At 35.9% G+C, this 16999-nt stretch overlaps 1 pseudogene; it reads right to left on the minus strand.

The window, feature by feature from the left end:
• Positions 1-941: 941 nt before the first annotated feature.
• LOC141522746 (eukaryotic translation initiation factor 5B-like) lies at positions 942-9460 on the minus strand (annotated as a pseudogene).
• Positions 9461-16999: the final 7539 nt, after the last annotated feature.

Consider the following 16999-nt stretch of genomic DNA (forward strand, 5'->3'; position numbering starts at 1 on the left):
TCTTTCTTGTTTTATTGCTATTGCTAGCATTTCTAGTACAATATTGAATACTATTGATGATAATTGACACCTTTGCTTCACTCCTGATCTTATGGGAACATTTCTGAAATTTCTTTTTTTTTTTTGACAGTCAATGTCCATTCCCTTCATTTGTGGCTCTGTATTGTAATGATCACACAATTTATGTTGACTTCCATGGACTGTACAAGAAAGAAATGGCAGCCAGCTATGCTTTACATCATGGTTTCACACAAAGCAAATACAGAAATATCATATTACCCAATTTTCTATTTAAAAAAAAATCCTAGGGGAAGCTAGGTGGCACAGTGAATAGAGCACTGGCCTTGGAGTCAGGAGTACCTAGATTCAAATCTGACCTCAGACATTTAATAATTACCTAGCTGTGTGTCCTTGGGCAAGCCACTTAACCCCATTGCCTTGAAAAATCTAAAAAAAAAATCCTATAGGCACAAAGCAGAGCACTGAAAAATGCATAAATAAAAGAAGCATTTCTTAGATCAAAAAAGTCCAAGATTCACAAAGTCTGCAGAAATTTGGTTAATCAAATACTGCAGTACTGATTTAATCAGTATCAAATTGAAAGAGCTTTAGTTCTGTAATAAAAATTCAGACTTGGGATGGGACAAACCTTAATACAGCAGCCAATAAAGAAGGGAAAGGGAAAGGTAGTGGGACATGTGAACAGGCACTTTGGAACTGTAGGGACATGTAAATTGACCACTGTCAAACCAGTGTATCTTTCTTGATTTCTTATGGAAATCATTTTTATCCACTTATTTTTTCCTTCCAAACTTAAGTCCATTGAAGTCCAATACATTGTTTCAATTGTTTTTTCTTTTGTTTGGTTTTCTTGCTGATGATACAACAGAATTGTAAGTTAACTACTTTTCCTGCCCAGTGTGGGAAAATTATTCAAATATTCAAAATTCAAATATTTTCTTCAGCTCCACAATAAGTTGTTAGTCACTCTTCTGCATTTCATTTCTTTTTTGTTTTTGCAAGGCAGTGGGGTTAAATGACTTTCCCAAGGTCACACAGCTAGGTAATTATTAAAGTGTCTGAGGTCACATTTGAACTCAAGTCCTAATGACTTCAGGGCTGGTGCTCTATCCACTGTGCCACCTAGCTGTTCCTTACATTTCTGAACCAATCCTTCAATGTGTCAATGGATTGTTGACTGATATAGATAAACAAGAATATCTGTAATTTTAAAATGTCTTCCATATATTTTGGGAGATTCTCCAGGAATAGATTCTATCCTGACACAGACTTCTTAGCCCTTTTTTGCAATATCCATTTTCTTATGGTTTACTACAATATTTGTAACTATTCCAATCTCAACAAAACTTTTACTAGGAACACACAATGGATTTGCCTTGTTTCACTTGACCTGCTTCAACAATTAAACCCATCACTATTGAATCTTGTAAACTGAAAATAAATTGAGAGAATATTTTCATTTCACAGGGAAATACTGCATATTGCTTGAATTCTTATCGCTTCTGTTTCTAATAGTCTTGCCTATATCTTGTAAAGGCATCAAAAAATGGTAAATAATTTCTGCACTAAATATTCGTAATATTCTTAAACTATCAACCATTTCCTGAGCATCATGTTCAATCCTCACATCAAAAACCCAAATTACCGCATAGAGGATCATATTCCAACATCACTGAAGCTTTCATAATATCTTTTTTTATGAACAGGACTTATGCCAATTCCAGCATATGGTACTTCTGAAGTTTTCAAAAACTCAAGTAATGCCTCTAAAGAACCCAATGTGGATGCCTGAACATAGACACCTTTTTCTTTTAATTTGATGGCATTAGAGTTTGCTTTAATTCATGAATCAACTCATCTTTAAGAAAAATTTCAACCTCTTTATTAAAAAAATCACTAGGAACGGTAAACCAGCTAATGTTTTCTCCCGGTCTTTTCCAAGAATCTTTACAACTTGAGCAACTTCTACTTTTTGTTTTTCATATTGGTTCTTAACTCTTAGTTTTTTCATGGAAGGAGGTAACGGAAGACTTCTAATCTGGGTTACAATGAGACCACCCACTCTAAGTAAAATAATTGTATCTCCTTCCTTTAGATGCCCATTTATCGATATTACATCTATTGTGGTGCCTCCATAATCTGAGTCCTCAGTTCTTCATACTGGGCCAGTCTCTTGCTCAGCAGGGTCTGAGTTAATTCAACAAAAAGCACTATCAGACTTGCCATGCCATTTCCTCTATGAGTTGAAGCAGGTCAGGTACCAAGGAATCAAAAGTATGAGGATCTTTATTCTCATAGAACAAGAAGCATTCATACTCTGCTATGTAAACTCCACAATGATGGCCTTGGCCTGTTCCTCAAACTCATCTTTGGTTTCTTTAAAGATGTCACCAATCTGAATCCAGGTTCTTTTTTCCAATCATACAATCAATCAATCTTATTGAGTGCTGCAATCACCTTTTAGATTTCAGTAGGTTGATAGATTCAATTGTCTGTGGCTCCAAAACATGCATAATACCAACAACTAAAATGGAATTGTCACAAAGAGAGTTGCCTCTGAACCTAAAATTATTGAAAAACTCATGACCTGATATATCAATTAAAAGGATTCCAGAAATCTTTATATTCTCTCTGTCAAAATTCTTCACCATCTTTGTCTATTCATTAATAGCTTCAAGAGAAACAATAGTGGTGCCAATTTGCTGAGTAATACCACCTGCTTCACCATCTTGTACATGAGTATGATGGAGCTTTCTACAATTTTAGTCTTTCCTATAGTTGTATGTCCTGGTACACAGATAACAGGGACTCTTAGTTTTTCTGTATGTACATATTTGCTATTTTCAAGTCTTTGTTTCTCAATTCTCCATTTTGCTTTATCTAGCCACACTCTTCTTTAGTTGGATCATCACTTGAGTCATATTCTGTTCTTCATTTTGCTTTTTTATCTATTGATGATCTCCTTCATCATCGCCATCACTTTATCCTTCATCTTCATCATCTTCACTCTCTTCCTTTTCTTCTTCTTCTTCTTCTTCTTCTTCATCTTCTTTTTCTTTGTTCTGGGTTTTCTTTTATTTCAATGTGAACAGTACTTCTTTATTTTTCTCTTACCTCATCACTAGCCATTGTTTCCCATTCATCCAAGCCAGTATCTTCACTTTTTTTCTTCCTCTTCTTTTTGACAAAAGGCAGAGACTCTTCTACTTCTGAAATAGCTTGTATATAACTTCTGCTGGATAATTCACTTCTATTGTTTCATCTTTGTTTTCTTGCTGTGGATGAGGTTATTTCCTCTTTTTTATCTTTATATATTGGCCTCTTTTTTGGCAAAGAATCTTTAAATGGGGTAGCCTCAGCTCTAGTCTGGCTTTCCTCTGGGATTTCATTAAAAGTTTGCCTTCCTTTTTCAAGTGTTCTTTTCTTTCTTATTTTTTTGTTTTGCTTCTTTCTTTGTCTAATCATTCCTCTTCCTTATGCTTGACTTCTAACTCTTCAAGTCATAAAATGTGTTTTTCCTCTTCTCTTCTGTTTTCTTCTTTAAGCTTAGCAAGAATTTCCTGCATAGTTTTAACAGTGACTTTGCTTGGATCTTTTTTCTTCTCTTTCTCCTCCTTTCTCCCTTCTTTTTTCTTATCTTTCTTCTTTTTCTCACTTTCATTGTCATCAGCTTCTGCAGTTGTGAGAGTATCTCCCTTTTCATCTGAGACAGTAGCTGGTGCAGGAACAAGAGATTTTGAAGTATCTTCCTCTGATTTCTTCTGAGTTTCTTTCTGCATGGTTTACTCCTTTTTGCCAACTTCAACTTCTTTTTCTTTCAATTTTCACAAGTTTGCCTTTTCTACACCTCACCTTTTTTTGCTCTTGCTCTTTTTTCTGCATTCTTTTGTGCCACTGATTTTATTTTGAAAGAAGAATTATCATCTTTATTCCCACTTTCAATATGAAGATCTGGTTTGTCTTTCTGATTCTTTTCTTGTGCTTTTTTAGATTGAGAAAAGTCATTGGAGTCATCACCACTACCACCTAATGAATCTGTGCTAGTCCCTGCTTTATCCTTTTTAATGCTCTCTTCATCCTCTTTGGAACCCTCTGCTTTTTTTATTTGATTTCTGACTTTTTCCTTTTTCCTTCTTAGAAATTTCATAAAAATTATCAACTTTACTTTTGGAAAGGGGTTCTATTTTTGTTTTGGAGGTCTTTTTAGATTTTGACTTCTTCCCTCTGCTTCTTCACTATCATCAGCTAAAGTATCTTTTACCCTTCTGCCCTTTCTTTTTTCTTTCTTGTTTTGAAGTCCTGAATTCTTATTCATTGTATTCTGCTGATTTTACTGCAGTAGTCTCAGTCAGTTTTGACTCCTTGTGCTTCTAAAGACAACTCTTCAACTTCTTTCAGGATATCATCCTCATCAAAAGCTTGTTTCTTCTTATCCTTTTTCTTTTTACCTTTTGACTTCTGAATAAGAACCTTATTCTTTGGCAGCATCAACTCTCTCTGTTTCTGCAGTCAAGGCTTCAAGATCAATATCATCCTTATCATTTCCAAATCCCATCAAGATAGCACCCAAGGAAGCATGGAAATATTTGCATGAATTGATGCTGAGCAAGATGAGCAGAACCAGAAGAACATTGTACACCCTAACAACAACATGGGGGTGATGATCAACCTTGATGGACACGCTTATTCCATCAGTGCAACAATCAGGGACAAATTTTAGGTTATCTGCAATGGAGAATACCATCTGTATCCAGAGAAAGAATTGTGGAGTTTGAACAAAGACCAAAGACTATTTAGAAAAAAAAAACTGTTATCTTATTAGGTAATTTTGCAGTCTCTTATACTTTATTTTTCTGTCTTAATGATATGATTTGTCTCTCATCACATTCAACTGAGATCAATGTATACCATGGAAACAATATAAAGACTAACAGACTACCTTCTGTAGGGGGTGGGGGAAGGGAAGCAAGAATAGGGGAAAAATTGTAAAACTCAAAATAAAAAAAAAATCTTCCTTTAAAAAAAAAAAAGATAGCACCCAAGGCTTTGAAGGGGAGGATTCCAAAGCTTTGTGGAGGTCTTTTAGCACAACTGATAAAACACCAAAATATGGAGTGGGTAGGGGTGTTTCTCCTGAATAAATGAAACCATTAATAAAAATCCCTATGCCCCCAAGGAACTGACTCTAAACACATCTTGAGTTGGAAGAAGAGACTTCTTTGAAGAATATTGAAGATCCTGCCTACTAAGGATACAGCCTTCTGATTGTTCAAATATATATATATACATATATATATGTATATATATAAAACTATGCCTGGTATATCTATATCTATATCTATATATATCTAATCTATCTATATCTATATCTATATCTATATATCTATATATTATATATATATAAAACTCTGCCTGGTTTTTTTTCTCCTAATTTCTTGACTGCTCTTCCTCAGTGACCATTGTTCTTATCATCTCCTCTATTCTCCCTCCTAATCTGGATCCTTTTCTCTCTCCTTAGCAACCTTGCTAACTGTGATCTTTAGTTGAAGCAATTATGCTATCATCCACCTGTCCTCATTCTTGTCCTTCTGCTTCTTTCCCTTTATGTGACAATGGCTATCACAACTCCAGTACCTTGGTTCAGCCCCTTACTGATCCACAAACTAGCTGGCCCAGCTCTCTGTCTTTCCTCCTTTGCTGCTTCTCAAACCCAACTCACCAGAAAAGTTTCTTTCTTATCTCCGTTACAGATGTTTACTCTTGGTTTTAGATAAACATTACTTATCCTTTTAAGAAAGGTTCATTTAATCCTCTGACCTAAAACATTTGAAAAATGATTTTTAAGAATATAAACTTGAGTCCCTGCTATGACTCTAGGTCCCTGAAGTTTTCAACTATTATCTTTCTACCTCTTTCTTTCAAGTGTGGTGCTACTAAACCTGGATTTACTGCTTTACCAAATGAACTCTCCAGTGAAGTATGATCACCTTTCTTATTGGTCCCTCCACCACTCAAACTCAGACCATGATATTTCTGACCTCTGAATCTTTGTTCATGGGCATACAGTGTCTTGGAAATAAGTCTTTCCCCCCCTCTATTTTCCTTCTTTTAAATTTTCTCATATTTTCTTTTTATTATGAACTTAATCTTTAACAAACATATTTCCTTTATATAAAGAAGAATAAAAAAAGAGGATTATATATGAAGTGGAAACAGCTATTTGGCACCTGGTGTACCTGGCAAGATGTGACCCATGTGACCCATCATGACCCATGGCCCCTGTCATGAGACCCATGACACTTCTGTGTGTAGTTCTACCTGGAGTAAAATGAAATGGAGAAACATGTAATAAAATAAATAAAAATAGAATAGAATATGGATGATGTTAATATACAATTTTCTGGGTTAATATGTTCACAGGGTTCCTTATGGTACAAGATAGTGGGCCCTGTTTCTATTTGAGTTTGGTATCACTGGTGACATATACTCCAGTATTAGACTTGTAGAGGGGTATAAACTGGTGTTTGAATCCTACCCTGTACATTTGATTAATTTTGGGATTATGATTGATCAAGTTATTCTCTCTTGTCTTGCTTCCTAATCAGTGAAATAGGCATAATAGTAGCACCTACCTCAGAAGATTATTGTGAGGATCAAATCAAATGACATAAAATTTGTAAGGTAATTTATAAACCTTTAAGACCTATATAAGTATCATCTAATATTATTATAACAAATTTGTCATATATAACTTTTTAAAAATGAATATTAAATTTAACAAGGTAGCAACGAAATATCTTGTTCATGCTTCCTGAATCTTTTGTTTTCTTTTTTCTTTTCCTTTCTTTCTTCCTCCTTATCTTCTTTCTTTTTTCTTTTTTCTCCTTATTTAAAGATCTTTCTTTTGTTATTTCTTTTTCTCCTATTTTCATTCTTTCCTTTTTCTTCCTTCCTTACCATTATTTCTTCCTTCCTCTTTCTTTCTTTCTTTCTTTCTTTTCTTCATTCTTTCTTTCTTTTTCCTCTCTTTCTAGCCTGGGCTGGAAATGCAGCAACCACTCATAAGTCAGATTCCAGTACTTTGCGGCTTAGGAGCTCCAATCTGGTCTCCAAAGTTTCACCCCTTTCTAGAGTCTGATGATTGCCTATTCCCAGGAATGCTCCATAATGGTATTGAACCTACTGCAGATACCTAATTGCCAATCCCTCTGTAGCAGGGATTAAAGGTAAGCACCACCCCAATAGTACTCTTCTGGTATATTTGATTTATTGAAATATCTTCCTTCTCCTTCTCTTCCTTCTCTTCATCCTTCTCTTCTTCTTCCTTCTCTAACTTTTCTACCTCTTCTTCCTTCTTCTCCTCTTCCAATTTCTTCTTTCTCTCCTTCTCTTTTTCTTATTCCTTTATTTCCTCCTTCTCCTTCATCTTCTCCTCCTCTTTCTCACCCTCTTCTTTTTTCTTCTCTTTTTCCTGCTTCCCCTTCTTTTTTTCCAGGACACACCTCTCCTATAAACTTGCATGATTATTTCAGCCCTGGATATTTCCTGGCTCTGTATTCCCACACCATCTATAGTCTGGATGTTATGATCAAGTGTTTGATTATATTTTATCTTGTCCTGTTTTCTAATTTTTTTCAGGGGTGTTTCATCTACCCAGATAGATTATAAAAGGACAGAAACCATCCTTTAAATAACTTCAATATTTCCAATAATACTTTGTAAAGGACGAAACTTAGAAAGAGCTCACTAGATGTTGTTGATTGATTGCCAATAATAGCTCTCATTTATATAGCATTTTAAAGTTTGTTACAAGTTGGTAAGGAGGATAATGATACTAACATTTTAAAAGTGATTTAAGGTTGGCCAGTACATTAGATAATAATAAGAACAGTAATAATAACAGATATATAATGCTTTCTATGTGCCAGTCAATGTACTAATTTTTTACATATATTTACATATATATTTTACATCTCATTTGATCATTACAACAACAAATTACAGAAAGTGCAATTCCCATTTTACAGGTTAGAAAACAGACACACTGGTTAAGTGACTTGCCCAGGATCACAGAGCTGGTAAATCTCAGAGGTCAAATTTGAACTCCTGTCTTCCTGACTCCAGGTCCAGCACTCTATCCACTGTGCCACCTACCACATCTCATTTGATCCTCCTAAAATCCCAGGGAGATACGTTGTTATTTTGATCCCTATTAAATTGATAAGGAAACTCAGACTAAATGAGAATAAATAACTTGCCTATTTCCACACTTCTCTTAAGTATTTGAGACAGGACTTGAACTAGGGCCTATTGGGTCTGATTGCTATTTGACTGTGCTAGTTACTTGACATGATAATGTCAAGCTTTCTTTTTCCCTTCTCATTTTATAGATTAAAAAATAAAAACAGAGTCAGAAAAATGAAATGACTTGTTTGGATCACATTATTTTATAAATGTCTGAACTAGGATTAAAAACCAGACTCTCTTGCTTCCAAGTGTACTGCTCTGTCTACCCCAGGACTCAGCAAATGAAACTTTCTATTCCTACAGTTTGAGAGTGAGCGTTTCCATGGTAGTGTCCTTTCTACTCTCCTAGAAAGAATCTCTGATGCTCAGATGTGGGCTCCCCCTTCTACATCCCATCACCGACCTCAGATGCCCCACAATAAGACCCATTTCCATTGCCTGGAATCACATAGACAGTGCTAGGAACAGGCTGTCCCCTCATCTGGAGAGTCATTTCCCACACTACATTCCTGCCTACCCTGGGCGTCTCAGTCTTCTTCCCCCGCCAGCTTACTGAAATAAATTAATCCTGCTGCCCTATGTGGTTTGCCAACTCTCCTTGGTTCACACGTTAGGGCAGTCACCAAGGTGGGGTTCTGACCACGATTACCAGCAGATGCATCCTGAACAGGGGAAAGGAGACTAAAATAAGAGCTGATTTAGCAAACATTAAAGGACTCTGCCCCTCCCAGTTCCACAGTTTTAGTCTAGGAAATCTCAAATTCACACCCAACCTATGGTAGTTCTCTCTCTTATATTTTCTTTCCATCATCCCATTCCAATATCCTCTGATACTACTAATGGAATCATAGCCCTCAAGCTAGGAAGGGCCTCAAAAATCTGGCCCACCCTCCTGTCTACAGGCAGATAAAATATTTTAAAGATAAGACAAATAAGACAAAGTAAGTAGTCCAAATTCACATAACTGCCCCCCCCACCTAGATGCATCCTATCCATATTCTAGCTCAAGTCCCAGGTCCTCAGAGAGTCCTTCCCAGTCTATTCTAACCCAGTGGAATGCTTCTCCTCTGAACTCATAGTATCAATTGTCCATCTCATTTATTTGGCCTTTTACAGTTGTTTTATATTATGATCTAACTCACCATCTCCCTGATGAAAGAGATCATACCTTCATCTTCTTTACCTCCCACATTATCTCCACACAGCAGGCATTCAAGAAATGTTTATAGACCAGTTCCTTTCTATCTCTCCTATATCCTTTCATTCCAAAGAACCAAATAGAAAGTTAACTTTTTCTAATGCTGTGTGAGGTAGCTGGTGGCTCAGTGGATAGAGTACTAGGACTGCATTCTAATAAAGGGAGATAACATATACATGGATGTGAGGGTCAAGGAAGTATGTTTTTGTCTAGGGATGACGAATGCAAACAAAAGGCAGTATATTGATTGATTTTTCTTGAAGAAATGGTAGGAGTAATTTGATACAGTTTCCAAAGAGAAAGGTGAAAAGGTAGGAATACATGTGTAGTGGAGGATTAGGAAATGGATGGAATGACTATTAATTGACCAAACTGATTGAATGTGGAGTAGGTTAAATATAGGGAATTCTTGACAGGACATCCAATAGCCAGGCTATCCCAGGTCAAATTAAAGTGTTCAGTGTTTGCTTCCTCTGAATCCTGTGCCCTAGATAATAGTTTATATTGTCAAGTCTCAGTTCCAGTTCTAATATGCATACACCCAATGTACACATTCACCATTGTTTTCTCCCAATATACTTTGCCTATTATGCCACTATACTATTTCAATTTCAATTTTTCACATCACATAATATAGGCATTATAGATGCATGTACTGCTAAACTAATCAGTTATTTATAATTACACTCTAATTTTAGGAGACAGCATGGCGTCTCAGTGGCTAAGTAACAGATGGGAAATACAAGTCAGTGATGTGTGATGTGTAAATGAGGGCCAGTCACCTAGCTTCTCTATATCATTCTTCCTAAGGGAAAGAACCTCTGGATTTACAATTAGAGAATCAAGATTCTGTTCTTTGTGATCTTGGGGAAATGACTTCACTTTTCTAGATTCCATTTATCTCATCTGTAAAATAAAGAGATTGGACTTAACCAAAGGATGCCTAGCCAGGTTGTACTATTGAAAGTTAATTCTTAAATTTTTACTTGAAAATTATGCTTTTGCATCTCAAAAATCATTAAATGCTATAAATCAAGGCTGAATTCATTGTTTTGTTGATTGCTTAGATATAAGAAACTGGTGGAGAAAATCTTAATAATGCAGATAAAATTTAAAAGTGGGTCATCTATTTATTTTTCACCTAGGGAGCAGGTTGCTAAACTTTTGCCAGCATACCTCTGTCTCCCAACTCTAAATCTATAATTATAAATAAGACATTTTATGAACTTTTACCTTTATCAATCTATTTGTTTTTAGGTTTTTGCAAGGCAATCGGGGTTAAGTGGCTTGCCCAAGGCCACACAGCTAGGTAATTATTAAGTGTCTGAGGCCGGATTTGAACCCAGGTACTCCTGACTCCAGGGCCAGTGCTTTATCCACTACACCACCTAGCTGTCCCTATCAATCTATTTTTATTTTTTTTTATTTTTTCATTTTTTTATTTAAGGCAATGGGGTAAAGTGACTTGCCCAAGGTCACACAGCTAGGCAATTATTAAGTGTCTGATGTCAGATTTGAACTCACGTCCTCCTTACTCCAGGAACAACACTCTATCTACTGTGCCACCTAGCTGCCCCCTACAACACATTCTTAATTATTTTTCTTGTCTCCAAGCTCCCTCCTTCCTGATCTATCTTTCACATAACTTCCAAATTGATGTTCCTAAAATACAGGTCTAATGATGTGACTTCCATACTCAAGAAACTTCAGTGGCTCCCTATTGCCTAAGATAAAAAAAATAAAGTCCTGGGGGAAGCTTAGGTGATGCAGTGGATAGAGAGCATTGGCCCTGGAGTCAGGAAGATCTGAGTTTATTTTTTTAATTAATTTTTATTAAAGATATTATTTGAGTTTTACAATTTTCTCCCCAATCTTACTTCCCCCCACCACGGAAAGCACTCTGTCAGTCTTTGCTTTGTTTCCATGTTGTACCTTGATCCAAATTGGGTGTGATGAGAGAGAAATCATATCCTTAAGGAAGAGACAAGAAGTCTAAGAGGTAACAAAATCAGACAATAAGATATCTGTGTTTTTCTAAATTGAAGGGAATAGTCCTTGTACTTTGTTCAAACTCCACAGTTCCTTATCTGGATACAGATGGTACTCTCCTTTGCAGACAGCCCAAAATTGTTCCCGATTGTTGCACTGATGGAATGAGCAAGTCCTTCTAGGTTGAACATCACTCTCATGTCGCTGTTAGGGTGTACAGTGTTTTTCTGATTCTGCTCATCTCACTCAGCATCAGTTCATGCAAATCCCTCCAGGCTTCCCTGAAATCCCATCCCTCCTGGTTTCTAATATGAGGGTTTATTTTATTTTATTTTATTTTTGCACGTTTTATTTTATTTTTTTAATTCTCATTTTGTACAAATGTTTTTTTTTCCATTAATAAAATATTCTTGTTTAAGAGTAAACAAAATACCCCTCCCCCCATGAATATAGACTTGCTTGGGCGATAAAGTAAAAGGGAGAGAAAAAAATTAAAATAAAAAAAAAATAATAGTAATAATTGTAGGTATGGCCAGGTGGTGCAATGGACGAAGCACCAGCCCTAGAGCCAAGAGCACCCGAGCCCACATCCAGCCCCGTAGACCCAGCAATCACCCAGCCATGTGACATGCAAGCCACCCGATCCCCACTGCCCTGCAAAAATCAAAAAGAAGGAAAAAAAAGACCCAAAATAAAATAAAATAGTAATCATAGTAGGGGTGGCTGGGTGGCAGACAGAGCATTGGCCCTTGAGCCAGGAGCACCCGGGTCCAAATCCAGCCTCAGAGACCCAAAGATCACCCTGCTATGTGGCCCCAGGCAGGCCACCCAGCCCCATTTGCCCTGCACCCTCCCCCAAATAATAATAATAAAAAATGTGCTTCAGTCTTTGTTCCAACACCAACAACTCTGTCATGGGTGGATCACATTCTTTATGGTAAGTCCATCGCAAAAGTTGCTTCCATATTTTTCCAACGTTGCCATTGCTGATCACAACTCCCTCCTTTCTTATTTCTCCACTACCATGTACTATATTTTCTCTCTCCTTTCACTCTGACTCTGCTGTAGGGTAGCTGACTGGCTTAGCAGACAGATCCCTGGTCCTGGGGCCAAGAAGCCCTGAGCCCCCATACCACCCCTTAGGCCCAGCATCCACCTGGCCCTATGGTCCTGGGCAGGCCTTCCAATCCCAGCCCCTTGCAAGAAGTAAAAAAGAAAATGTGTTATATCTGACCACTCTCCCCCCATGGTCCACCCTCTCCTCCATCACTCACATCCCCACCCCTTCCCCCCTGCTCCCCCCTCCTTCTTACTCCAGATGCCTATACCCCATTGAGTATATATGCTGTTTCCTCTCCCAGCCACCTCTGATGAGAGCAAAAGTTCCCTCATTCCCCCCTTGCCTCCCCTCTTCCATATCATTGCGATAGCTCATTGTAATAAAAAAAAAATCTTATTATATGAAATATCTTGGCCTATTCCCCCTCTCCTTTTTCTTTCTCCCATTAAATTTCCCTTTTTTTCCTATTGACTCCATTTTTACACCATATTTTATCTCCAAATTCAGCTTTCTCCTGTGCTTCAACTATAAAAGCTCCCTCTACCTGCTCTATCAACTGAGAAGGTTCATATGAGTATTATCAGTGCCATTTTTCTATGCAGTAATACATGCAGTTCATCATCATTAAGTCCCTCATATTTCCCCCCTCTCCTCCAATCTCCATGCTTCACCTGAGTCCTGTATCTGAAGATCAAACCTTCTGTTCAGCTCTGGCCATTCAAAAAGGAACATTTGAAATTCCCCTGGTTCATTGAAAGTCCATCTTTTTCCCTGGAAGAGGACATTCAGCCTTGCTGGGTAGTTCATTCTTGGCTGCATTCTAAGCTCTTTTGTCTTCCGGTATATTATATTCCAAGCCCTTATCAATCTATTTTTAAAAGAATTTTTTTATTCTGAACTTAAACACCAAATAAAATTTTCTACATAAGTGGATCAGAAAAAGAAAATAGCTTGTGAAACTTTCATTGTATATAGTTTGCTTTTCTTTTTAGAAAAATAACAAATGCAATATAATTTTCAAAGCTGTCTTACTTCTCTGTGAATCTTTCTGGTCTTCCTTCTCTTCATTTTTGTACTTTTCTAAAAAAATGCTTCAATAACTCTCTTTTCTTTTTTTCTTCCTTTTTTCCTTTTCCTATATCCTTCTCCCTCCCACTTCCTCAAAAGAAAAAAGAAAAGAAAAAAATTAAAGCAAAACAAAACAAAATCCTAGATTGTGAATCTCAATTAACTCTTGCTCCTATATTTCTCCTAGTTACCTAGAGGAAAGAAGACACACTTTATCCATCACCATGATGATTGTTATTGAATGTCATGATTAATAATGACCATTAGTCCTCATAAAATCTTGGCTAAGGCATGCTAATGCATGTTAAATTTGGCTAATGCTCATTCATACTTGTTTATGCTAATATCATTTGATGGCTACTTACTAAATTTCATCATTCTTGCTAAGGGGTATTGAGTTTCACTAAACTCTAAGGCATTTGAAACCAAGATAATGAATATAAGGAATGATGGTGGTGATAAAATGAGGAGCATTATTCCTTGGATTTTATGTAGTACCTTTTGTCTGAAGTCTCAGAATTATTGAATATTATCTTTCCCTAGCTTTTTACTTCAAAAATATGGGCAGGGATGTGCTAGAACCTGCTCTGATTGGCTTGAGAGAACTCATTGTTAACTTTTCATTGTGAGCATTTACACCTTGGAAATCAGCAAAAATCATAAATCAAAACTGGATTTGTTGTTTTATTGTCCAGATTTAAGAAAAAGTTAATAATGCAGATTAAACTTAAAATTGTGTTTGTAATTTTTTTCCTCTAAGAGCCCAGTAGTTAAATATTTACCAGCACACTCTTGTAGTATTCTATAAATATTGCTTGAGTACAATAGGAATGCAACAAAAGGTTCAGGGAATCAAATTTATAAGGTTAGAAGTCATTCCCCAATTGATAAATAGTCAAAAGCTATGAATAGGCAGTTTTCAAATTAAGAAATTAAAGTTATATATACAATTATATGAAAAAATGCTCCAAATGATTACTAATTAGAAAAGTGCAAATTAAAACAATGATGAGGTTCCATCTCAACCTATCAGATTGGCTAAGATGACAAAAAGGAAAAATAATCAATGTTGGAGAGATTATGGGAGGATTGGCACATTAATGCATTGCTAGTGGAGTTGTGAAGTGATCCAACTATTCTGGAGAGCAATATGGAAACTATGCCCAAAGAGCAATAAAACTGATCAAACCTTTTCACCCAGCAATACCAATACTAGACCTATATCCTAGAAATCATAAAAATAGGAAAAGTCCCACATATTCCAAAATATTCATAGCAGTGTTTTTAGTAGTGGCAAAGAATTGGAAATTGAGGGGATTGTCATCAATTGGGGAATTGTTGAACAAGTTATGGTGTATGAATGTTATATAGTTCTATTGTTCTATAAGAAACTATGAGTGGTTGAACTCTAGAGAAGCATGGAAGGAATTACAGGAACTGATGCTGAGCAAAAGGAGCAGAACCAAGAGAAAACTGTACACATTAATAACAACATTGTGAGTTGATCAACCTTATGGATGCAGCTCCTCTGAGCAGTTCAGAGAGCTGGGACAACCCTAATAGACCTGCTATGGAAAAAGCTATCCACATCCAGAAGAAGAAAAAAGAAAATGAAACAAAAAGGAAAAATCCTACGTAATGAACACTACAAATCCCTTTTTTAAAAAAAAAAATTTTCTTTAATTAATTAATTTATTTGTTTTTGTTTAATTTATTTATTAAATCTTTAATTAATTTAATTTATTTTTTAAAAATTTCTTTAATTTAGTTACACATTACTAAAATATTCTTGTTGTAAGAGTAAACATAATACCCCCTCCCCCCACAAAAATATAAAGCCTCATAAAAAATAAAGTGAAAGAAAGAGAAAAAAATGTTTCAGTCTGTGCTCTGATACCACCAGCTCTGTCTCAGGTGGATCACATTCTTTATCATAAGTCCATTATAGAAGTTATTTCCATATTTTTCCACTGTCGCTGTTGCTGTCTATAAATCCTCCATCCATTCCTCCCCACTACCATCTATTATATTTTCTCTCTCCTTTCACTCTGTCCCTCTTCTAAAAACTACATTCACTTTTTAAAAATTTCCCTTTCTTCCTATCTCAAGTTTTTTTTCCTTTCCCTTAACCCTAATTCTTCATACAGAAAATTACTAATCTGTAAACATGTTAAACACAAATGTGTGTGTATAATAATCATCAAACTGTTTGCCACTGAGGGAAGGGCAGTGGGTAGGAATGCATATGGATGAATGTTGAAAAATTTTCATAACATGTAATTGGAAAAATAAATAACAACAATTGAAAAAACTACTAAGAAGGAACTGATAAATGGTCAAGAGATAAATTTTCTAAGAAAGAAATCTAAACCATCAATAGCAGTATGAAAAAAATACTCAAATCACTTGTAATCAGAGAAATGTATGTTAAAGCAACTCTGAGGTACCTATCCAATTGACAAAAATGACAAATAAAAAGGAAAAAACAAATGTTGAAGGGACTAAAGGAAAAGAAGCGCATTAACACACAGTGGGTAGAACTGATTCAGATATTTCAGAAAGTAATTTGAAACCATTCTCTGGGAAGGTATTAATCTACATATACCCTTTAATCCAATCATCCTACTACTAAGCCTAGACCCCAAGGAAATCAAATAAAGAGAACAAGGTTCCACATGTACAGAAATATTTGTAGCAGTTCTTTTTGAAGTGACAAAGAAATGGAAACTAAGGAGTGCCTATCAATTGGAGAATGACTGAGCAATTATAGTACTTGAATATAATGGAATAGTATTAAGCTGCAAGTAATGACAAAGGGAGGGAGGGGTTCAAAATGAAACATCAAAAGATTTTTATGAACTGAGACAGAGTGAAGTGAGCAGAACCAGAAAAAACAATTACTACAATAACAGCAACACTGTAAAAATAATTTTGAAAGATTTAAGAATTCTGATAATGCAATGACCAACTATAATTCCAGAATGCTAATAAGGAAACTTATTACTCATCTCCTCTCAAAGGAGATTGATTCAGAGTACAGAATGAGACCTAAATTTCCTGGTCATGACCAATATGAGAATTTGCTTTGTTTGACTGACTTCATATTTGTTGTTTGAAAAGGGAACAGGATTTCTTTTTCCAATGGAGGTGAGGGTGGGAAGAGAAAATAGATTTTTGTTAAGTAAAAAAAAAATTAAAGTAAATTTTAAAAATAATAAAAGGACAAAGGGGCTAGTGAGATCTGACCAATAGTGAGGAAGCTAGGAAAGGGGCCACAGTATGGAAAAGGGAGAGAGAGAGAAAGCTTTATACATGCACTATAACTAGAAGGCAAAGTTAAGATCAGAATTTTAAAATTATCAGATCCTAGTAAATGGAGCAGAAAAACTATAGAATCAGAGTAGATGACTGGAGTT

Source organism: Macrotis lagotis, chromosome 4 (genome assembly GCF_037893015.1).
Source record: "Macrotis lagotis isolate mMagLag1 chromosome 4, bilby.v1.9.chrom.fasta, whole genome shotgun sequence".
NCBI classification, from domain to species: domain Eukaryota; kingdom Metazoa; phylum Chordata; class Mammalia; order Peramelemorphia; family Peramelidae; genus Macrotis; species Macrotis lagotis.